Here is a 24,933-nt window from a genome sequence, read left to right as displayed (position 1 = left end):
CTATTAGTGTTCTGGGAAACCTACATCAAGATCAGTTCTCCTAGAAGATGCAACCTACGGAATAATCATTAATGAGCTTGGCTGGCCATTGGGTTAGAAGGATTTCTGTTTGCCTGATGCTTATAGAAATCCCAGAATCATGTGTCTGGCAAGTTGTTTGATGTCTTAAATGAAACTTACACTCTAGTGTGATGAGTACATCAGAAAGACCAGAGAGCTGGGACTTCTTCAAGTCAGATAAGAGGTTATACTTACACGTTTTTTTTTTTCCCTGATTATAATGATTTGAATAATAAATATCAAGGCTTCTTAAGAGTTGTCTATGTCCAAATAATTTTTAAAAAGCATGCAGCATCTGATTGAAATCTAACCATCCTTCAGAAAACAATTAAATATTTCTTTCATAAATAGTAAGTTGTACTTATTACATACTTAATAGAAAGAACAGAGTACTTCTATAGCATTGCACAATTGGAAACTTTATGAACTCTGTACCTGACATTAGAATTCCTTTTAGAAAGGGAAATTCTTTAGAGAAATACTTCTTGAGTTTAGATTGTTGTTACCAGTCCAGCTAATAAACTAGTGCGATTGTACTGTGAAATTCAAGAATCAAATTTTTTTATGACAGAAAAAGGAAGAAAAGACAGAAAGAACAAACATTGTGACTGTGTTTCAGAAAAAAAAAAAAGATGTAGATGATTCATGGATGGCCATGAAGTGCAAAATTTAGATGTGTTTTAAGAATCATAATGTGTAAGGTGTCTGCATGAAGGTGATCTACAACCATACAACCATTTTCCATATCTTCATCAGTATTGAATCAATTCCACTCTATTCAGAAACACTTTTTGTAAAAAGTTAGATTAATTTTCATCTCTTTATTTCTATATATTTAGTGTGGAAATTGTGGAAAGGAAAGCTCTTTCTTTGTTCGTCAAGTACTAAAGCATAAGCCCAGATATAGTTCTGAATTCAAATAATTTTTGAGAATTTAACTTCTATACATTTAAAATTGTTGCAAGGGTGTAAGAGTAATCAGGATTACACCATTTTCACATTTTATAGGTATTTCACATGATATTTGATTGATTCTATTTTCCTGAATAAACTCTAATTTCCATGAGAAAAGAACTTGTATCTATTTGCTAACCATTTTAACTCTACCGACTACCACACCCCTGGTATATTGTCAGAATTACATTACCTCAAAGGGATATCGAATGCTGTCAGTAATTTTTGTGGCATTATCAAGCCCTCAACCATCATGTTTTCAAGAATCTAATATTATTTATAAGCCTGTTATAGTACAACATCCATGTAAGCCAATTTCTCGTATTTAAAATACAGTGAAAGCTGCTTGATACCCATTAACCATGATCGATCAATCACCCTATCTCTAACACTTAATGCTATACCTGGCATTAGCAGGCCTCTATTAACATTAGATTATTAAAATGACTTAAAAGGGGGAGGAACTATGTCATTATTCTCACCCACTGGACTCTGACTTCTTTTGTATTTCTCAGAGTTTATGATATAGTCATTGTTCTCTACTTATTATAGTTTCATATGCTTTAAATGGGGTATGGTATTTTTTTGCAATATATTTTAGTAGAAGTTAATCTACGTCTCAGTAGAAACACAGCAATTTTAAATGACATGGCTATGAAAAACTCATCTTTGGGCATGAAGAATTTTTATTAATAATAATAAATTAAATTGAATGATCCTGGAGGTCATTTCCAATTATACATAAGAAAATTATTCTGTAGCACACATATTAACTAAAGAAATAAATGAATTTACTATATAGATGAAAATGATGCAAATTAGACAAATTTGTCTCAATAAAATTTCACTAAAGAACAGATTTTTTCAGATAAGCTAATTGAGCATAAAAGGAAAAAAGTAGAAGTAAAACAAATACTTGCAAGCTTAGCCTGTATTATTCTAGTTCAGACAATAGTTTCTGAAATTATTGGAAATTTTTTTAATGAGAAATAAACTTTATAATAAATATTGTTGAGTTTTGGCCGGGCACGGTGGCTCAAGCCTGTAATCCCAGCACGTTGGGAGGCCGAGACGGGCGGATCCTGAGGTCAGGAGTTCGAGACTATCCCAACATGGGCTAACATGGTGAAACCCCGTCTCCACTAAAAAATACAAAAAACTCGCCGGGCGAGGTGGCGGGGGCCTGTAGTCCCAGCTACTTGGGAGGCTAAGGCAGGAGAATGGCGTGAACCCAGGAGGCGGAGCTTGCAGTGAGCTGAGATCCGGCCACTGCACTCCAGCCTGGGCGACAGAGCGAGACTCCGTTTAAAATGAAAATCTGAATGTATTTGTCATTAGAAGTGTCAAATAAAGTTAGTTCTATTTCCCTTTCATTCTACACTACCTAATCTTATTGTTTTAACATCACACTAATTTGCAAAACTGATGATAAGGAAAACAAAACAAAAAGCAAACTTCTATTTTCTAATTATGTAAGACTTATTAGAATTAGAAATTAGAGCGTTTCTAATTCACGAACAGAGTAATGAATACATAAGGAGAAATAGATAACATTGCTTGTAATACTTGAAATGAAAAGAGAACAGCCCTTTCTACTTAACAAGTAATAATGAGTGATCATTAAGGACACTTTAACCCATTATTTATGAACGTAGCTATCTAGTGACTATTTATATTTAGCTAGTTATAGCTCTAATTTCAAGGGGCAAAACAATGTTTTATGGTCATTTTATTAACAACCAATACAATAGTATAAAAAGTTAATGAATTATGTTGAACAGTACTACATTTTAATAGATGTATTCACAAATCTCCATCCAAGCAATTTGTTTATTAAAGCCATTGTCCTTTTAAGTTGCATTTTGCAATATTAACAAAAATTGAATATTAATTAAATGCAAGTGTGCCCACTTCTTTGTGCGTTTTCCCCTGTCTCACGGCAGTCAGCCACAGTAGTGCTGGCTTTCATTCAATGTGAAACTTTGCTACTGTTAAGCTTCCAGACACTCATCTCCCTGGATCCTTGTTAAGCAGTTAAATCTTATGTTACAGGGCAGTACTCAAAACAAAAGCTTCTTATCCAATTTTATATTAACTCAAGTGTTTAGGATCTCCCCAAGACAAACTTTCCTGAAATGTTTGAGCTGGGTCCTGCAGAAACATTGCCTGAGGATCCCTCTTCTCACTTTAGCATTTCCAGCACTTCCCAAGGCAGGTGATGATGAGATTTGGCCCCCCAACCCCAACATTGCAGGTGTGATGGCTAGGAGAGTACATAGGAGCAGATCCTAAAGAAGATTATCATTGTTATAAGACATCAGCTTTATTTGAGTTGTCCTTATCGAAATATATATATTTAAACATGTCTCTACCTTTCAGCAAAAAGGAAGGAGCCAGTTCAACAGGCTTGGAGGATCAAAGAGATTCTGGGGATTTAATTTTCTTTTTAAAAAGTTCTATACATGTCTCCATCACAAATGTTAGTATCTCATAGTGGCACTGACTTTGCCATAAGAACATTCCCTAGCCTAGGAATTCAGCCCTTTTTGAAATTCTGCCATTCTTAACAATTATGTTATGTATCTGACTTTCAGTTCAGTTGACTCTCCAGCTGCAGGAAATGAGTGTCCTTAAATGCTGCCCCAGAAGAGTTGTGGCACTTATACTTTGCTTCAATTTGCTGATTGATTGATCTAAGTCTGACATTTTATCTCTTAAATGCATCAGTGTCACTTATCCAAAGTCATTAAAAGTGACCCAATCCCACAATCCTTGCAGTTGCTCTTCCCTCTATACTCCTCCAACACAAGAGATAATGCACAAGCTCTTGTAAAGAGTATCTCTTTCTACTTCTATTCCATTCCAGGTCACCACAGATGAAAACTGTACTTCTACAAATCATAAGACTAGCCATATTCTACCCACTACTTGTGATTTGGTCCTCTTGGCAATCGAGCTGGAGAATGACCCACTTCCAGATCAGTCTCATTGTTTGAGTTTGATCCTAGAACTATTTGAGATTTCAATGGTCTCAGATCAGATTCCTTAGCAGTAATGTCTTGGGGCAGTATCATGAAAGGGATCTAGTGAGGGAAAGATGTCTAGGCTAAAGGAAGTGACAGGTGCAGAACAGGGTGACAACGCCAAGTAAAGATTTGTCTTGTCTAGAGGGTAACATCACCCTGGTCCCACAAAGAGGTCTCAGCACAGGGTCTTCACACTTTGAGACAAAGGAGGTACTTTAACTCCTGTCAGTGATATTGAAAGCCTAGATGAGGGCTAGGGTACTTAACTGCTCAGGGTATATTATCCCAACCCGATAGTGGATAGTGAGTCTTTAGGAAAGGAGCATCTGTATGCTCTAGTAGACAACCTGCACATCATCTAGGGGATGGGTGCACAGTGCAGGGATGGGGGTCTGCTTAGGTGACACAGCATACCCCAAAGACTTCACATCTGAAAATGTTTTGGCCATTGGAGACATGACCAAAAAATCCCCTTAGTTTTCTCAAAAAGATAATAGAAGAAAGATATCCAGTAAAAAACTTTTCGAGGATTCAGAATACATTTCAAAGATGTGTCAGTGACATAAAAAGATGAAAGTTATTGTAAAACACTAGAAATATTTTTAATGCTAGAAATTCTTATTAAGCATGCAGAACTTTACAACATAACATTGTCTCTAATACCCCGATTTATTCATTCATCACATATTGTGATCAATACAACAGACACATAGAGTGACAATTATGTGCCACTTGCTGGGCAAATCCCTGGGGTGAAAGCAGTAAATAACATGCCTATGCCTGTCTTTGTGTAGTTGAGAGCACAGGAGGATTATATTCAAAGATACAGATTTTAATCATAAATAGAATATAGTATTAACAGACCTGTGAGTGGAGACAGTCTGGATGGATAAAATGAAGCCCAAAGGATGGGATATTCATTTTCTATTGAGGAGAATGAATAAATTTATTAAAGATTAAATGCAAATTTAAATAACTTGAAAAATAAGAGTTTGCTATTCAAACAAGTCCATTGTTTTAGAAACAAAAAATACTTTCTGTGAAAAGATAGTGTCATAAATGTGGACATGCAGCCATAGCAATTATAATAACTTTGTATCCTCTAAACTGAAAGTGTTTTCTTATGGTAGCCTCTGAGATTCCTACTCAATACATTCATGCATGCATGCATTCATTCATTCACTCATTTGTTTTCCAATAAGGATATACAAAGGGCATTTTTGTATAACTATGTTTTCATGAGGTTCAGATTTGACAAGAATGTTATTGTAATTAATCAGTATATGAAACCAATTTTTAAATTGTATATCCATTTTTTTTAATGTGGTAATACTAATGTCGTAACTCTGAGATTTAATGCTCAACATGATAAGCAATTCTTGTTGTTCCTTTCAAGGCTCAATACAGGGTGGCAGCTTGGAAAATTATTTCCAAGCCAGCTCTACACTGAAACACTTGAAAGCTCACAGAAAGAAGGCAGAGAAACCTCTGCAATTTCAGGGATTTGCAAACAGAACTCTGATGTGATTTGTTTTTATTTGACAAGTAAATGCTCGGAACTGGTCTCAGCTTAAAATAAGATATGATTTTTTTTTTTAGTTTTGCATTTAATGATTTGAACAGAAGTATTTGTATCTTAAGATCTGTTTACAACAGATACTCCTGTGATTCTATGAGAGGAAAATTGATGTTTATGTGCAAAATGGCATCAATTAACCCCAAACGACTTTAATTTGTTGAATTACTATAATTTTAAAATAGTTTGATACTTTCTCTTTTTTTGAGACGGAGTCTCACTCTATCGCCCAGGCTGGAGTGCAGCGGCGCGATCTCGGCTCACTGCAACCTCTGCCTCCCAGGTGCAAGCGATTCTCCTGCCTTAGCCTCCCCAGTAGCTGGAACTACAGGCGCATGCCACCATACCTGGCTAATTTTTTGTAATTTTTTTTTACTAGAGACGGGGTTTCACCGTGTTAGCCAGAATAGTCTCCATCTCCTTACCTCGTGATATGCCCGCCTCAGCCTCCCAAAGTGTTGTGATTACAGGGTGAGCCAACGTGCCTGGCCTTAATAGGTACTTTCAATATGTTATTCCAAAATTCTGCATAAACCTGGTGAGAAAGTGCCAAACTGGCCCTGGTCTGTCATCATACTGTTTCTCACTTTATAATTCCTACAGAGTTTATTTAAATTGTTTGTGGCAAATGTATTGATTGTTAGAAAATCACACTGATTATTCAAAAATAAAAATTAATCACACAATGAAATTGACTACACCAAAAATTTAATCTGGTTATTTTTGCCAGAGGCCTTACTCAATATTTTCTTAAATTTTCTTATCACACTTTGGTTTAAATTACCATTTCTTTCTTCAGAAGCTAGGGGAGAAAAGTAAGTATTGTACGATTTATTTTACATGGCACACTCATAATAAGCAAATCCACAGAACAGAAAAAATGATTAGTGTTTGCCATAGAATGTGGGAGGTTGGAATTTGGAGTAATTACTTCATAATGCAGAATGTTTTTTCTAGGTTGAAAATGTTTTTAAACTAGAGAAACGTGGTAGTTGCAAACAATTGTGACTAAACTGAATGACACAGAATTGTACACTTTACAATGGCTAATAATGTTACATGAATCTCATTAAACTAAATAAGAAAATATATGTAAATATACATATTTGCCTGTCTATGGAAGTTTTTCATTATATATTTTTAAAATTACCTATTCAATGAAAACTAGTTGCCTTAAAAGTTACTTCTCTTTGCCTTTCACTTCTTAAAATTTCAATACAGTATTTACCTTGTTTTAAAAAAACTCAGAATTTATTCTCATATACTGCAATATTATTTTTAGATAATCATATAAATATGATTTTGACACCACTTTGTCTATCTACTTATGTTTTTAACATACCATTCCTCATAAAATACAATTTTTCTATTCCATTCCCAAAGAGAATATTCTAGCTTATTTTTTGACTTGCCTGTTCACTGTCATTTGGAAAAATCTTGTCACTCAATTTTTAGTATTCTAATCATTTCTTTGACTTTCCTGTCTTCTGAAAATTATGGTATAAAAATATTCACACTTTCCTGTCATTCATACCTTATCATATCTCTCTCTAAATTCATCTAGGGACTCCTCTTTGCTATAAATATTATTTTAAAGTCAAATCTCTGCATTTTGTGTAAATATGATCTATTTTGACAGAAGCTTTCATCCAAGAGTTCAAAAAAACTCAAATGAAATAAGTATAGTTATACATAATAAGATTGTATATTTTTTAAAGACATCTGAATTCATCAGGCAATGTATCAACACAGGTTTATGAATTACCTAATTTGAATACTTCATGATTCTGAGCTAACTAACAAAGTAGTTCAGAGTTAGAACTAAAATGATACAAATAACTACAGAATAACACAAATTTATTCCAGGATATTTGACTTTCAAACTTTTATAATAACAAATATGATATTTCTTAAAATGCAAATATGCCTCTTCATTTGAAATAGTAAACACTTTGCAATATAGTATTTACATGTAAGAAATAAAGATTAGGTTGATTGGCTAGAGATTATTTATTCAACTAGTTACTAGATGAAATAGAAGAAGTAAGGGAATAGAAATGACATTGATTGTGGAACCCACAATGTTCCTATCTTTATAATATGTTTACCTTGAGTCTTACTCCATTTGGTTGCTATAGCAAAATACCTCTGGCTGCTTAATATGTCCTTTGCAGGGACATGGATGAAACTGGAAGCCATCATTCTCAGCCAACTAACACAGGAACAGAAAAGCAAACATCGCATGTTCTCATTCATAAGTGGGGGTTGAACAATGAGAACTCATGGACACAGGGAGGGGAACATCACACACCAGGGCCTGTCGGGGGTTGGGGGCTAGGGGAAGGATAACATTAGGAGAAATACCTAATGTAGATGGTGGGTTGATGAGTGCAGCAAACCACCATGGCACATGAATACCTATGTAACAAACCCAACCTTCACATACATCCCAGAACTGAAAGCACAATAATAAAAAAAGAAATAATGACAAATTATTTCCCATGCTCTGGAGCATGGGAAGTCCAAGATCATGGTGCTGGCAGATTCAGTGACTGGTGAGGGCAGCTTTCTCTGCTTCAAAGATGACACCTTTCTATTGCATCCTCACATGACAGAAGGGAAAAATACTTGCTTTCTTAAGCCCTTTATAAATACCCTAATCACATTCATGAGGTAGGAGAGCTCTCAAGGTCCCACTATTTAATGCCATCACCTCCCAAAGGTCCCACTACTTAATACCATCACCCTGGGGGTCAAGTTGTTTCATATCAGTTTTGTTGCCAACATTCAGATCATAGCACCTTGGGTGAGCTTGGACTCTAAAGACTTTTGTTTTGTTCTGTTTATCTTTGCCTTTCATGTGGAACATAAAAACAAAAATACACTGTATTTATATTTTTCATATTATTTTTCTTTAAGGAGATGAAATACTTGTTTTACTTTGAAAGACAACACTTACTTTTGGAAAAAAGTATATACTCAATGAGAGTATATACTTATACAAAGTATATACTTATGCAAAAATACATCAAAGTATATTCCAAAATGGAGAAATTTAATTAAAAATAGCAAAAGCTAACTGTCTCTGCCTACTAATGTAAAAGCTTGCACAAGCAGTATATCTTTTATAAAACATCTATATTTATTATACATTCATATGACTGCATATTTTCTTGGCAAGGTGGATATTGAATTATATGATTTTTGTTTCTCTTTGTTCAGTTTTTCTTTTTTTCAAGGACTCAATTTTTTTAATAAATAACAAAATAAATGAAAACAAAATAATACTCAGATTTTACAGCCCTTTGAAAAAGACATTTAAATGTTGATTTGAATCGTTCAGACATTGTGAAATCACAGAGTAAAAATACAATCAATGACTAAAATTTTAATTTGCTATTTTCTTGCAATTTTGGCCATGTTAGGTAGAAGGTCCTTTAGACCTTCTGTGCACTTTTTGAAATCTCATATTGTAGTGAGAGTAAGAAACTGACAGATACTGTTGCAGACTCAATCTAGACTATTTTATATTGTTGTTGATATTTAAATTACATAATTCTAAAAGTGCTAGATTTAGACTGCTACATTTTCTTTTTTTCTTACACAGGCCAAGCGCTAGGACTAAATCTGTGTGACTTGAAAATAAATGCTCCTTAACTGAAATAAACAGCTGTCATTTTGTTACACTAGGGTTTAATCCAGGGTGTTTATTGCAGGCTGCTGACATGCTATATATGTACATTTTTGTATACTGACTATCTTTGTCTATGCTAGGCCAAGTAATTATCTGTTCTGCTTATTGCTGTATTCTCTTGTCTAGAACAATACTTAGGACTGCAAAGACAATTCAAATGTACTCTTGAGTGATTATCAAAGGGAGAAATGAATGACAGATACATGGTTTACTCTTTAAATCTGTTTTTTGTTTGTTATCCATTAGTTTTAATATTTATTTTGTCTTAAAACACACACAGACACACACACACACACAACATATTCCCTGACTAACAAAGACAAAAGATAGTTTCAAAGATATCCTTACATGAATATGTCATTACTACATAGAGAATTAGAAATGTTTAGAAAGAGTGCATATTATTAAATGGAAATATAGTAGATATGAAATGAGTTTTGTGTGTGTTGCATTGAGGAGATAGTAGGGTTCAAAGAAATAATTTAAAAGCAGTTGCTGAGATGGTTGAGAGCTGCAAAACATGTAGTACTAATAAACAGTTGGAGTTTTAGATCTTTAAATCTTATTATTTTATAGTATAGGTAGTTTTCTTTGTTTAACCAGTTATATAAATTTTTTAAATGCTATATGAAAATATTAAAATTAGAAGTATGGATTTGTACATAATATAAAAGCAGTTTTAATTTTAAGACTCCACATTGCATTTGTAAAGCCCAAGTACTAAATTGTAATCAATAAATTTCCTATAAAGATAGATACCTAGATAGTGCCAAAAAGTGAATCACTGGACTCATAGAAATAAGAATATATAAATCAAAATGAAAGAAATAAAATATGAATACTCTATGAAGGAAGCAAGATCAGGATAATTATACTCACTCTGAGATAGCCATTTTTGAGTGTCCCTAACAGTTCACTGAAATCTAACATGGTTATCACTTATAAACACCTTTCATTTTGTCAAATTTTCAGAATAACTCTTCATATAATTATTGAAGTTGTACCTCAAAACCTCAATTTTAAAAGGTTCAGTCAATTGCAGTGAAATGGGAAGATTCCAGGGGTATGTAACTAGATCTAGACCCCTTTAGAAGTTAAAGCTGAAGTTCCCAGACCAAAACATCAAGAATGCTCTGGACAAGAGTGGTCAATATGCAATAATGAAGAAAAATGTTTGCAGAAGCCCTGTAATTTTTGAAAGTTCATGATGACATTTTCAGAGACGCACCGAGAATCAGAAAAGACCAGCAGCTGATAGTTTCATGCAATGACTGAAGTTGAGAAGCAAGTCTCTAGTTTGTCTGGAAAAGATGTGAGAACAAAGTTGAGCCCCATCCTGGAAACCACATGGAATGTGACCCACTAGCAAGGATAAACTGAGCTTACTTGCCCAAGCAAACACTCTTGAACTTGTAATACAGAAAGTAAAATGACACGAGGGAATCAATGAAGTTGAGCTGCACTGAGGTCAGTATTTGAGGTCAAAGAGAAAGTAGAAATTGAGAATCAAGCAGAATTTGAATTCAGAAATTACTTGAAATAAAATCATTGTTAATAAAAATTGTCTAGTAGGTAGCTTAAAAATGCAAGATTATAATTATGAAATTTCATGTATGGTTAATAGAGAGTAACTGCATTCAAAATTATAGACAATATAAATAAATCACAGAAATGCAATTTATGAATCTATCAATGTAATTGGATTTTTTTCTTCAATTAATGAGGTACTGCTGAAAATAAATTTTATAAGAATATAAGACTTTTTGTGGCTTCTGGTTTTATGTCATTTATATATTACTTTTTAAAAAATTTATACTTTTTAAAAAAGAATCCCTCGAGTTGATGTGCTTTACTTCAATGACATGTACTATTCACTGGCACTATCAGCCTTTATTTTAATGAAATGAAGACACACGTTTCGAAGGAAAGTCTTGAGTGGGTAGCTGTGGTTGGGGAAGCCGCCTTTCTTCTTTCAGACCAAATAAATAATACTGTTTTCTCCCTATTTTTGAAGATACTATAGTGTTAAGATTCAAGTAAAAAATACTAAGTTCTGATGTTGTCCTCTAATTATTAAGGACTTCAACTCATAGCAGTATTTATTCTAATAAAATAAAACTGCTATATGCACTAATTCCCAAGATTGATGCATAAAACAGAGTAAACATCTTGACCAGAAATAAGACTTTAAAAAGTTCCACTCACTATAACACTTCTGGAGAGCTAAGCCCTCAATACATATTGCATCCACTAACATCGTTTCTTTACTGTATCATTTTAAACAATAACCCACGTATCAGCTCTCGGGCAAGAACGAGCATCACAGAATTGTAAAACAAAGCTTCTACATACTTTTACAAGAAATGTGGTTTTATATAGCTTTTATATAGCTTTTTTATATAATTCTTAGAGTGTTCATATTCACTTATACATTAATTAAGGTTACAAGAAATAACGAATGCACTAGATACATGAATAATTTTGGTGATATCTAACAATGAGCCAGAAATGACTTGTGTTCTGGTCACAAAAGATGTAACACATAGTTATGACTCAAACGTTATAGTTCATATGACTAATTATTAGTTTATGAATCTTCATTATTTTAACTGATCCACAGTATTGTCAGCTTTGTGGTTTTCCATTCACTAAGTCTCTTTTCCAAGTGGGTACTTGCTTGCACAACAGTGAAACCTGACATTTACATGATATTACATGCACCAGAGGATCTGCCAATTTTTCTTAAGGGAAAATAAAAAGAAAGAAAAAAAAACCTGAGAGGAATAATATGGCCAACAACTAAAGATAGATTTCCTATCATGATCTAACAGGAACCCTTTTATTTTCAATTCCCTATAAAATATCCACTAAAATTCAATCAAAACATTAATGACCAAATATAGTTCCTTTATGTCCATTAGATGCAAGACACTCTGTTCAAGGTTCTGTGTCATAAGAAAGGCTCGAGTATGATATTGCCCTGAAAGACTGTAAATTCAAACTTCTATGCCTAAATTCAGGCATAGCAAAAAGAAGAAGAAAAGGGCAAAAGCAAAAAAGTATTCTAAAATATGATACTTAAAATGCATTTATAGACATAAACTTCAATAAAAGTTTAGGGATAAAAATTTAAAACAGCAGAAGTGAAGTCTTGAGTATATGGAAAACACTGAAATATTTGATAAAGAAGACCCATTATGTTACATCATATTTAAATATTAAAATGAGGACGGTTGTTTTTCTTCTGTAGTTAATAGAAATGAAAGTTAACCATAACTTAACTATTATATAGTTCATATAAATGAAAGTCAAAGTAAGCAAAGTTCACAAACACACTAATACATGATAGAGAAAGAATGAAACATATATATTTTGATTCCAATACACCAGTTCTGTTTCCATGCTTTTTAGAAAATTTTGATTTCACATATTCAGACTTCCCAAAGATCAGTTAATACAATATCTATAAATTTTATGTTCTAAAGTACTCCTGAAACACTTATTCATTCATTCAGAAAGTATATTTTATTTATATGATAGTTTTATTAATTTTACACTAACTGAAAGAAACAGCCTACTGAGTTATTAACATACTTATTCTAAGTTAGTAGAAAGAATGCATAAGAGGTAAGGCCACAACACATGTCTGCAACTTGTAAGATGCAAGACGTAAAAGATCAATTTCGAGCAATATTAAATAGGTACATCTCCAAGGAAAACCAAGTTAGAATTTATGACTTATAGAAACTAATAGATTTCTGAAGGGAAAGTGGATTTCAAGAAAGAGAAATAAAGTACAATGTGCAGTAGGTGGCCTATGTGAAATTTGATCTGATCATAATGTAGTGCTGTTTTCTAATAAATTGTGTGTATACGTGTGTGTATATTTAAGTGGAGTTACCTGGTTAATAGACCTTGTTCATTAGAAAGAAAAGTAGACTAAATACAAATAGAAATAATTTAAGTTGTAAAAGCATGGATTGATAAAATAAAGAAGGTATGTTAAGAAGATAAATGAATCATCATTTCAAAAATCATTAGCACTACTTGGTGTAAGGTAAGACTGAGTGTAGAGATTCAAACATTTTGAAGACAGAGAAGCAAAACAACACACAGGATCCTCTAGGTTCTCCTTGTTTATAGAAAATGTGCTCAGGCCAAGCAGTTAGGCGCCCCATTCACAGGACACAAAATAGGGGACTTTTCCCCATTAGTTTTTCAGATTTATAGACTGATATGAGAATGCGTAGCTGCCATCTATTTAAATATGTAAAATCATAGCTCTCCGAGTCCAGAAAGGCAGTTGGTAAGTAGGCATAAGAAGCCAATACTGTGCTGAGTTCTCGTACAAATACTGAATGCTGATACTAGGAGGCTTCCTGCGTGTTAGGAGTGGGATCAAAATAGCTGAAACTCCCTTCCTGCCAAGCCCAAGAAAGGAAAGGGTAGGAGTTGTTGATGGCATCTGGTTAATTCTTCTCTTCATTCTCTATAGTTAGATCACTAGATCACAATTCCTTCCTTCCTTCCTTCCTTCCTTCCTTCCTTCCTTCCTTCCTTCCTTCCTTCCTTCCTTCCTTCCTTCCTTCCTTCCTTCCTTCCTTCCTTCCTTCCTTCCTCCCTCCCTCCCTCCCTCCCTCCCTCCCTCCCTCCCTCCTCTCTCTCTCTCTCTCTCTCTCTCTCTCTCTTTCTTTCTTTCTTTTATTTAGATGGAGTCTTGCTCTTGTCACCCAGGCTGGAGTGCAGTGGTGTGATCTCAACTCACTGCAACTTCCGCCTTCCGGGTTCACGCCATTCTCCTGCCTCAGCCTACTGAGTAGCTAGGAGTACAGGTGCCCGCCACCATGCCCGGCTAATTTTTGTATTTTTAGTAAAGACGGGGCTTTGCCATGTTGGCCAGGCTGGTCTCAAACTCCTGACCCCGTGACCAGCATGCCTTGGCCTCCCAAAGTGTTGGGATTACAGGCGTGAGCCACCAAGCCCGGCCAGATCACAATTTCTAAGAGGCAAGGAGGTTGTCTTTGTTGTTTTATTTTATTTTGAATCCTTGGAATCTAGCAATAGGCTCAGTGAGTGTTGGAAGAAAATAAGGAATTCAGGGTTGAAAAAAAAAACAGGTTAGGACATTTATTTTGTTTTCCTGTTTTCAGTCTTGATGTAAATGAGCATCTTTAACCATTTCTGTTAGAATATCTCTAATGTACTGTTAAGGTCTGAGAATCTATGACTTTTACAAATTAGCTATGACATTCATAAGCTAATGTGAACTAGATTCTTGTTAAAATTTTGAACACAGAATTTTTTATTCTTCTACATTTTCTAACAAATATCAAGAAAAATAATAATTTGTTCTCTTTATGTAGGATAAGGCAATAATGTTAACATCTTTATATACTAGACTATTTTAAAATAGCTTTTCAGGGAAATATAACATTTTCTTAAATTATAATCTGTTTTAAAAATTAATCTTGTCATAACTTTGCAGAAATAGCATTTTTCATGCACACATATATGGAACTGCCCCAAAATATGACTCTTCTAGACAACTATACTGAAAAATAGAAATAACTATATTCAAACTAAGAAACTGCATCCAGGGAAGAGGTTAAGTAAATGATGATATTTATGGATCAAATATTATTTTATCATAAAATAATATTTATTGTATCAAGTATTATGTTTTTGTTACATGTGCTTAGAAGTTAAGTACACCTGGTTATAAAATCTGTACCATGTAATTACTGAAATCATTAGGTACTCAAGGGTATCAAATATAAGTTGGCATAATACAACTTGTTGAATTACATTGACTATTGCAGATAATTGATTTCAGTTGCTTAGTACAGTTCTTGGCAAATACTGTAGAAAACCAAATTATATTATTTGCTTCCATTTTATTAATACACATCTAGTCATCAAATATGATTATGAATATCATATAATTCAACATTGGATAATTATTAGATTGGTTAATCTAAGAGGCATGTTTGTGCTAATTATTAAAAACAAAGAATGTGTAGAAAAACTAGAAATTTGTAAGCCAAATGGAAAAATGCATCTTCTGTAGGCTATGCATTCTGTATCTGTTATTTGCAAATGCCTTTTTTAAAATAAGAAAGGTTGTTATAAACAAGCAATTAAAAATTAACATAGCAAACAATGGTTGCTATCATATTCCTTGTTGTTTTCTTCTATTTGTATAAAGAAGTAATCAATTCTTTAACAAGAATTACAAAATATACTATTTAAATAATACAGAATTGTATTTTTTTAATGTCTAGTGTAAAGCTGCAGTATTCATGTGGGAACGCTGTCAGCTTCGGTAAGAGAACTGCACCAACTTCAGAAAATAAGATGACAAGTGTTCTTTCTTCTGTGTTTACTGAAAGTATGTGAGTAATGTTAGTATTATTTCTTCCTTAAAAAATTGTTGGACTTGAATACTAAACTGCAATGGCCTGCATTGTTCTTTGTGGAAGCATTCTTTAAATTGTAAGCGCTCAGATCAGGTGCAGTGGCTCCTGTCTGTAAACTCAGCTACTTGGGAGGCTGAGGCAGAAGGATCGCTTGAGCCCAGGAATTTGAGGCTACAGTGAGCTATGATCACACCACTGCACTCTGGAAGGCACAACAGAGTAAAAACTTGACTCACACTTTAAAAAACAGAAAAAAAAAAACTGTTAATAACATTGCCACATTATTGCCAATGAGCATTTTCTCTCTTTTATCCCGTATCAGTCTAGTTAGAAGCTGATTCATTTTATTTATCTTTTCAAGAAATCAGCTTTTAAATCCATCAGTTTCATTCCATGTCATTCTCCTTTTCAAAGGTTTCTGCTTTTATCTGTATTATACCTTCATTCTACTTACTTTGGTTTTAATTTTATCTTTTCTTTCTTAATATCTTAAATTAGGAGCTCATTTTTCATTTCTACTTTCTGAATTTTAGATCTTTCTTCTTTCCTCCTGTAAGAATTTAATATATTTTTTAATATCTTAAATTAGGAACTCATTTCTCATTTCTACTTTCTGAAATTTTAGATCTTTCTTCTTTCCTGCTACAAGAATTTAAGACTATCAGCTTTCTTCTAAGCACTGCATTGTCTCTCTTAACTGTGATATACAGTATTACATTTTTAATTACTTGATTCCATTTTTTGTGAGTTATTTAATTCATGGATTATTTAGAAGTATGCCGTTTAATTTCAAATTTAATTTCAACTTAAAAAAATATATTCTGGGCCAGGCATGGTGGCTCACACCTCTAATCCCAGCACTTTGGGAGGCCGAGGCGGGCAGATCACAAGGTCAGGAGATCGAGACCATCCTGGCTAACACGGTGAAACCCTGTCTCTACTAAAAATACAAAAAATTAGCCAGGCATGGCGGGGGGCACCTGTAGTCCCAGCTGCTTGGGAGGCTGAGGGAGGAGAATAGTGTGAACCTGGGAGGCGGAGCTTGCAGTGAGCCGAGATCGTGCCACTGCACTCCAGCCTGGGCGACTGAGCGAGACTCTGTCTCAATAAAAAAAAAAAAAAATATATATATATATATATATATATATATATATATATATACACACACTGTATAATTTTAATATTTTAATGATAATTTAAAATAGGAAAATTCATATTATCTAGCCATATATATATATATATATATATATATACACACATACAATGTACATTAAGAATGTACAATCTGATAATTTTTGGTGTGGAATTCCACAGATATAATTTAGTAATGATAGTTAATAATGTACTTAGGTCTCTCTGTCTTTTCTGATATTTTCTCTAGTTATTCTATTGATTCCTAAGAAAGGATTTTAAAATTTTTTCTGTTTATTGATTATTTCTTCTTTTAATTCTATTCATTTTTCTTCATATATTTTAGTTCTGTTACATGTAGACACATTTATTATTGTTATATCTACTCACTAATGGCCTATTTTATTATTATGAGATGTCCCTTTCTATATTTAGTAATAGTATTAGTTATGACACATATTTTACCTGACATTTTTATAGCTATTCTTTACTGCTTATTCTTACTGACTGATGGACAGGCATGGTGGCTCACACCTGTAATCCCAGCACTTTGGGAGGCCGAGGCAGGTGGATCACCTGAGGTCAGGAGTTTGAGACCAGTCTGACCAATATAATGAATCTCCATCTCTACTAAAAATACAAAAATTAGCCGGGCATGGTGGCATGCACCTGTAATCCCAGCTACTAGGGAAGCTGAGACAGGAGCATCACTTGAACCTGGAAGGCGGAGGTTGCAGTGAGCCAAGATAGCGCCATTGTACTCCAGCTTGGGCAACAAGAGTGAAACCCCATCTCAAAAAAAAAAAAAAAAAAAAAAAAATTCTTACAGATTGAACGATTTATCTTCTTTCGACTATTTACTTCTAGCATGTCTGAGCCGTGTATGTGTATCTCTTAAAGACAGACTATCATTATGCGTAAACTCTTTTATTCTTTCTGGGAATCTTTAAATTTAAACTGGAATCTTTAATCAATTAACATTTCATGCAATTATTCATGTGTTTGGATTAAATGGCACATAATGCCATATTTTTATGTCCACATCCTTCTTCATGTTAGAATCTGCATATGTACTATAATTACATTGATTGTAAAGTGCCGTAACAATTTTTAATGATTAAAAAATATATCTATTATCCCACATACTTACTTTTTTTGTGACAAGAGCAGCTAAAATTTACTTTTTAACAAAAATCCATAAAGCAATACAATTTTCTTTACTTCAGTTTCCATGTTGTACTTTACATCTCTAAAGCTGTTTATCCCACATATATACCATTGTCTGTACTATGACCTGCAACTCCCCATTTCCTCCCCGACTCCTGTCCTGCTACTCATGGTAACTACTGTTTCATTTTCTGTCTTTGTATATTTGAGCTTTTTTCCCCTTATTCCATATATTATTGGGATTATGCAATAGTTTTAAGTCTGTGAGCATCTTATTACAATTAGGATAATGCCCTTTAGACCCATTCATTTTGTAGGAAATGACAGAATCTCCTTTTTTAAAGTTAAATGATATTTCTTTCTTTTTCTATTTTTTATTTTTTATTTTTTATTTTCGTTGGAGATAGCGTCTTGCTGTTTTCCAGGCTGGAGTGCAGAGGTGCATGCTCAGCTCACTGCAATCTCTGCCTCCTGGGCTCCAGTGATCCTCCTACCTCAGCCTCTCAATTAGCTGGGACTACAAGCACACACCACCATGGCTGGCTAATTTTTGTATTTTATGTAGAGACAGGGATTTGCCATGTTGCCCAGGCTGGTCTCTGAGCTCAAGTGATCCACCCACCTTGGCCTCCTAAAATGCTAGGATTACAGAGGTGAACTACCATGCCTGGCCAGTAATATTTCAGTATATTTAAAAAACATTTTCTTTAGCCATTTGTTTGCGAATGGGAATTTAGATTGTTTCCATATATTGACTATAGTGAATAATGCTATAATGAAAAACGCTCTGCATTTTTTTATTACTTTATTTTATTTTATTTTATTTTTTGAGACCGAGTCTTGCTCTGTCGCCCAGGCTGGAGTGCAGTGGCGCGATCTCAGCTCACTGCAAGCTCCCCTTCCCGAGTTCACGCCACTTTCCTGCCTCAGCCTCCCAAGTAGCAGGGACTACAGGTGCCCGCCACCACGCCTGGCTAATTTTTTTTGTATTTTTAGTAGAGACGGGGTTTTACCATGCTAGCCAGGGTGGTCTCTATCTCCTGACCTCATGATCCGCCCACCGTGGCCTCCCAAAGTGCTGGGATTACAGGCGTGAGCCATCGTGCCTGGCCTCTGCATTCTTATTGAATACATTTTGGCTGCCTTATATGGAATATGGTAGAAATTGCTCCATTATTTTCTGGTATCCAATTAATGATGAAATACTCAAGCTGAAGATAATAGAATACTCTAGTTTTTGTAATTGACATGATATTTTTGTTAGTGTTGTTACTTAAATTGTCCTTTTCTGATTTTTTCAAAAAATATTATCCTGTAAAACTATTTAAGTTTATTTACATATTGTCACTGATCTGAAATAGTGCTACTGTGTATTTAAATGTGTTTCTCTGCTAGTTCTTACCTCTAGTTACTTTGTTTTCTTCTCAACTATTCGGGAATTATTTTGTGTGATCACATGCTGTGATGTCTTACTCCCTTCCTTGCAAGGTTCACTTTAAGCTGTTTTCTTCTCTGTAAAGCCCCTTTGAGGATTGTAAGTAGTCACCCAAGTCCAACTTTATGGTGCTGCTTAAATAATGGTTTTTAGTGATCTAGCTTCTATAGTTAAGTGGACTGTGTACCAAAGTAAAACAGGTAATAACCACCTAATTGTTTGTCTTATATTTTGAATAATTTCTTGTAACTTATTGTATTTTAATTTCTTATAGCATATTGGTAATTTTCTTGGGCACTTTAAGAAATGTCTGATCATTTCTTTTTCAGTATTTTCCTATTGTTCTACGAATAGTGTAGTGTCTCTAATTATTTGAGATTGTTAAACACATTTTTTAAAAATGTTATGTATCCTAAACTGCCTCTTTTAAAAAATCACTTGATTTTTTTTCTATCTATCTATCTATCTATCTATCTATCTATCTATCTATCTATCTATCATCTTCATCATCATTATCATCTATGTTATCTATTATTTATTTATTTTTGTTCCTATGTTTAATTTAATAATGTAGACTTTCTTTATATATTTAGTCATCTTTATTTTCCGTTTCATATTTTTAAAATGAAGCAGAAAGAAGTTGATTCGCCTGTGTGAAGGTGAGTGGCTCTTATCACCTACCGATATCCTGCTGTAGGGTTGGTAGGGACCCGGTCATCATCCCAGAAGGTCTCAAATGTCATAATGCAAAGGTTTTAGTCTCATGCACTTTTACCAACTAAATGTCCTGGAACCAGAGGAGCGTTTATATAGTTTTCAAGCACAAGAGGTAAACACATAGGATGTTAAGAGTAAATATTTGACCATTATTTCTTCTGTAGAGATGAATGATAAAGAGGTGGTAAGAATATTTTGTAATATCTTGTTGAGATATTTCATTTTTTTTGTCACTATTTTCTCCCCAATTTTCTCCTTCCTCTGTCATACTTCTACCCTAAAAGGATACTTAGGGCCTGTGGTGGTTTTGATGGAATGACCAACAGCTCCTTCTATGCATGTTTAAACTTAAGCTTCTGCACTTTTGCCCAAGTAGCCAATACTCATACAAATGTTGTTATTCTGCTATAAATTTATTGATATATTCCAACCACTAGTAGTCATTTTCCTAGACACTTTATTGTTATGATATTATCGTGTTATACTCCTATGTCAAATATTATTAGGAAAGAGACAGATAGTATATAAAAATATGTTCAGAATTTCACTTGAATATATTCATCTATTCATATACACATCACTTATATTTGATTAAATGTGATGGGTAGAAGCAAATTTAATGTAGAATATAAGTAAATGACACAAGAAAACATTAGCACATCGACAATACAAAAATGGTTTATGTAAGCTTGTGAATTATTTAGATATACAACTTAATTTATTTTATTTGTTGTTCTGAACCAAACACTAGCCTCTGGCAGAGGCATGTCACCAGTTGCCACCACTCTACCATATTTGAGGCATAATCATTTTTTTATAATTTTTGTTCAGACTTCCAATTTAAAATGGAGTAGCAGAACAGATGTTATCATGTCATCAGTTTACCTTGAACAGAAAATAAAAAATACTGATGTAAAAAAACGATTGGAATGGATTCTTACAAATTCATCCTAAATCCCATTTCCCCAAGCTTTGATCGTCATTGAACAGTGAGCAGAGAGATTGAGGATTTTTAAAAACAAAATCCCAGGTTGCAATTCCAAACTCCAAATTCCAGGTATTACAGCTAGATAGATAAATCGATATGAGGGGAATATATATATAAATATATATACTGTATGTACCTATATATTTATATATATCTAAATATGTATCTCTAAAATATTGAGGGATATATATTTAACACATAAATATATATGGATACATACATATATATATTTAATGTTCTTTAAAGAAAATTAACCATGTTTCAAAACTAAATGCAAACAATTTAAGTTATCAGAGAAAGGATCATTTTATGCCCAATGGAAAAGAAACATATCTTTATCGAAGACATGTGTATCTCTTCATAAATATAGAGGAATTAGTGACTGCAGTTCCAAAATTATATAAGCAAGACGTGAAGGTTTTTATTATTGTTATTATTCAATGCATAATACTTTGATATTTTCTAACCTTTACTTTTATTACTTTAAATATCAAGACATAGATCAATTTTCCTAAGTCCACTGTGGTTTGCTCTTTTTTCTTTTTTTCTCTATAACAGCTGTTAGTGTTATTAAAGATACTAATAATCTGTAATAGTAACTAAAAGTTTCATCAGTTTGTATTTTATTTTTCTAAAATTTCATAGTAAGAGAAGATATATTTATTTTAATAATGATTTTCAATGTTAAGAACCTTATGTGATAAACAGAATCTTTAAAGGTCACGTGGTTCATATTCTATATTTTTAATTCTTTTGAAATCTAGTGGATATACAATAAACTGCACCCATTTTGAGTAAACAGCTGCTTTTAGAAATTTTTCACTGAAATAACTGCCATAGTCATCAAGATATAGACAATTTCCTTAACTCCAAACGTTTCCTTATGCCTCTTTCCAGCCAACCATTACCTCAATTGCAGGACCCAGGCATCTATTCATCTAGTTTTTGTTACTATAGAGAGATTAGTTTTGCCTTTTTGAGACTATAGGTTTCTCAGTTTGCCTTTTTTGAGAATTTGATGTAAATAGGTTGAGACAGCATTTACTCATTGAGGTATGACTTCTTTCACTGGGCAGAATGTTTTTGAGGCTTAGCTGTGGCATTGTGCGTGTGTGTGTATTTCAATTGTGAGGACTATTTCATTATGGGAATCTAGGCACTGTTTATCTATTAGCATATTGATAGACATTAGGTTGTTTCTTATATTGGGCTATTAAAATTTATTTTTTTGTCAAAATAATAAATATAATTGTAAACCAATAGATCAAATAATACTCCAAATGTCAAGAAAGTAGAGTGAATATCTATAATTTATAAAAGCATGTACAGTTAAACTTTGATCTACTAAATAATAGTTATATTTTACCTGTTAAATATAGCACAGTAACATTGATTTGAAGTATAAATATAGAATGTGATTTCACAATGTTAACTAGGTTACCTATAGAAGCTACATTTATATTCACCAGAATGACATCGTCCTTACCTTGCCTCTTCATCTTTGAGATGTTGATATGGATAAAGAAGACAATAAACCAAGGCAATGTACTTTAACCTGCTGAGGGTGGGGAGGAAGTTACCAGAATCGCACTGGCTGTGTTACTAATGAAAGTATACAGAAGTAATTAACATATTTATCACATGTATTAGAGTGAAATACATTACCTTATTTAAATTCTAAAGAAATAAAATTTAGAAATTAGTCATGTTACACTTAAAATGAGAACCCAGCCATTTGCATTTTAATGCTCCTTAATCATTTATATCACTAATATTTATTAATTAGATTATAAAGCCTATCAAAATGTGTCTAGGTTTGTATAACAAACATCTTGCAACCTTACCAAGGGCCTCATATTTTCATAGAATTATTAGCTTTTTGTTTCCATAGAACTTATCACTTATCCTTTGAAAATAAAGTTATAATTTATACTCTAAAAGGCTGACATTGCTCATATATATATATATATATATATATATATATATATATATATGGCCTTACCTTTATTTTAGTCATATATTATAGAAAATTTGTTCAGGTAAGTTTATGTTATCTAAATGTGTACACATTTATGTGCACATATTGTAAGAAACATAACAAATACTAAAATATTTTCTGTCATTTTAATTTGGTTAATAAACATTTGAAATATATTTATTATGAAAGAGTGTATGCACATATGTGAGTATAATTTTATGCAGGTACTTCTAATACAAATTCCCTTTTTAGTAACCAAGACAGTCTTGATGTTTCCCTGAGCTTGACTAAATGTAAACAGGCTTTATTCAATCCACAGGCCCCGACTCCCTCCCACTGCAGGTGGTTTAACTGCAGAGGTCCCACAATTCTCTTTTCTTAGAGCGTGCAATTAGAAAAGTTGTAATTGAAAATTATTTCTTTTCCCCTTTGAAAGTAAACATTTTAATTTTTTGTTTGTTTTGTTTTTGCCCATTCTACAACCCAGGACTGTCTTTCTCAAGAATCTGGGAGCCATCTATTTGAAATGTAATGAGTAAAGGATGATGGCACCCCTATCTCTCAGTCTCCATAGTTAGGTAGGAGCCTAACTTCAAATTTGTGAGTACCTTGCTCCAAATTGTAAAACTACCTCCTGTCATGTAGGTACAAGAAAGCTTATGTTTTCTTTGAATAAGGCCAATTGTCAAACCAACATGACCTAGATACTCCTACTCCATTTCTTAAAAATCTCTTCTGTCTTTTGTTTTACTGCAGTTCAGACATCATTCTGGCCTCTCTCTTTATTGGAGTAGCCTTAAATAAAGTATTCCTTATCTGTTTATTTTGTACAGTGCAATTTTTGCTTTGTCACTAGTAGGATTTTTATTTATATTTTCTCTAAATCCTCAGGATTTTGTAATTTTTTCCCAAACCCTTCCTACTTTAATTTTTTCTTATTTTTTATTTTCCTCTTGTGTTATTCATGGAGAGCTGGCACTGAAATTCATTTCAGTCATGTATCTGATGCTGTATCTACAATTGTGTCATTATGAAAAGCAAATACAACAGATTAAATACTTTTTCCTAATTCACGATGTTTAAAAACTGGAGATATTTCCCAATGTTATAGATGAATTATATTTACTTCCATGTTTCATTATGACTGCTCGCAATATAAATTTACATTTAGAGATAGAAACCTAAAAAAAAAAAAGTTTAGAATATACATTATTTTTCTTTTTAAGTTGAATATTTTTGTTTAATTCTAGCATCCTTCAAACTTCCTTACATTTCTTCTCACCATAGAAAGCACATGATTTCCTCTGGGGAAATGAGAAGACACTGCAGAAAAAATAACAGTGATGGAGCCCATGTGTTCCCACTCTTTGTCAGTCACATTTTATGGTTTCATTCCTGATGCCATATGGGACTGGATTGAATCCCCATAAAACTAAGAATTACAGAAACATCGAGACCATCCTGGCTAACATGGTAAAACCCCATCTCTACTAAAAACACAAAAAAAATTTAGCTGGGCGAGGTGGCGGGCGCCTGTAGTCCCAGCTACTCAGGAGGCTGAGGCAGGAGAATGGTGTGAACCCAGGAGGTAGAGTTTGCAGTGAGCTGAGATCGCACCACTGCACTCCAGCCTGGGTGATAGAGTGAGACTCTATCTCAAAAAAAAAAGAATTACATAACATATTTTCAAAAAATTGCCATGATTTCATCTTTCTCATGTATTTATCAATGCTATTTGTACAATTATAGAATATTGCTTCAAGAAGTTTTGGTAAACAGATGTGTGGTTCC

The 24,933-nt window shown here is 33.4% G+C and overlaps 1 long non-coding RNA gene across 3 annotated transcripts in view; it reads right to left on the bottom strand.

The window, feature by feature from the left end:
- LOC105488647 (uncharacterized) overlaps positions 1 to 24,933 on the bottom strand; it is a 207,888-nt gene that overhangs the window by 130,399 nt on the left and 52,556 nt on the right. Inside the window, exons 3-4 of one of the 3 annotated variants that reach the window (XR_011620500.1) lie at positions 22,651 to 22,719; positions 20,759 to 21,061 (exon numbers count right to left, since the gene is read on the bottom strand). This is a non-coding gene — a long non-coding RNA (uncharacterized lncRNA). Of the gene's footprint in view, positions 1 to 20,758; positions 21,062 to 22,650; positions 22,723 to 24,933 lie in introns of those variants that run through there. The other 2 variants (XR_011620498.1, XR_011620499.1) reach the window with 2 other exon arrangements.

Source organism: Macaca nemestrina, chromosome 3 (genome assembly GCF_043159975.1).
Source record: "Macaca nemestrina isolate mMacNem1 chromosome 3, mMacNem.hap1, whole genome shotgun sequence".
Lineage (NCBI taxonomy): Eukaryota > Metazoa > Chordata > Mammalia > Primates > Cercopithecidae > Macaca > Macaca nemestrina.
Note: the sequence above shows the minus strand (reverse complement) of the source record. Positions and strands in the feature narration are given on the sequence as shown.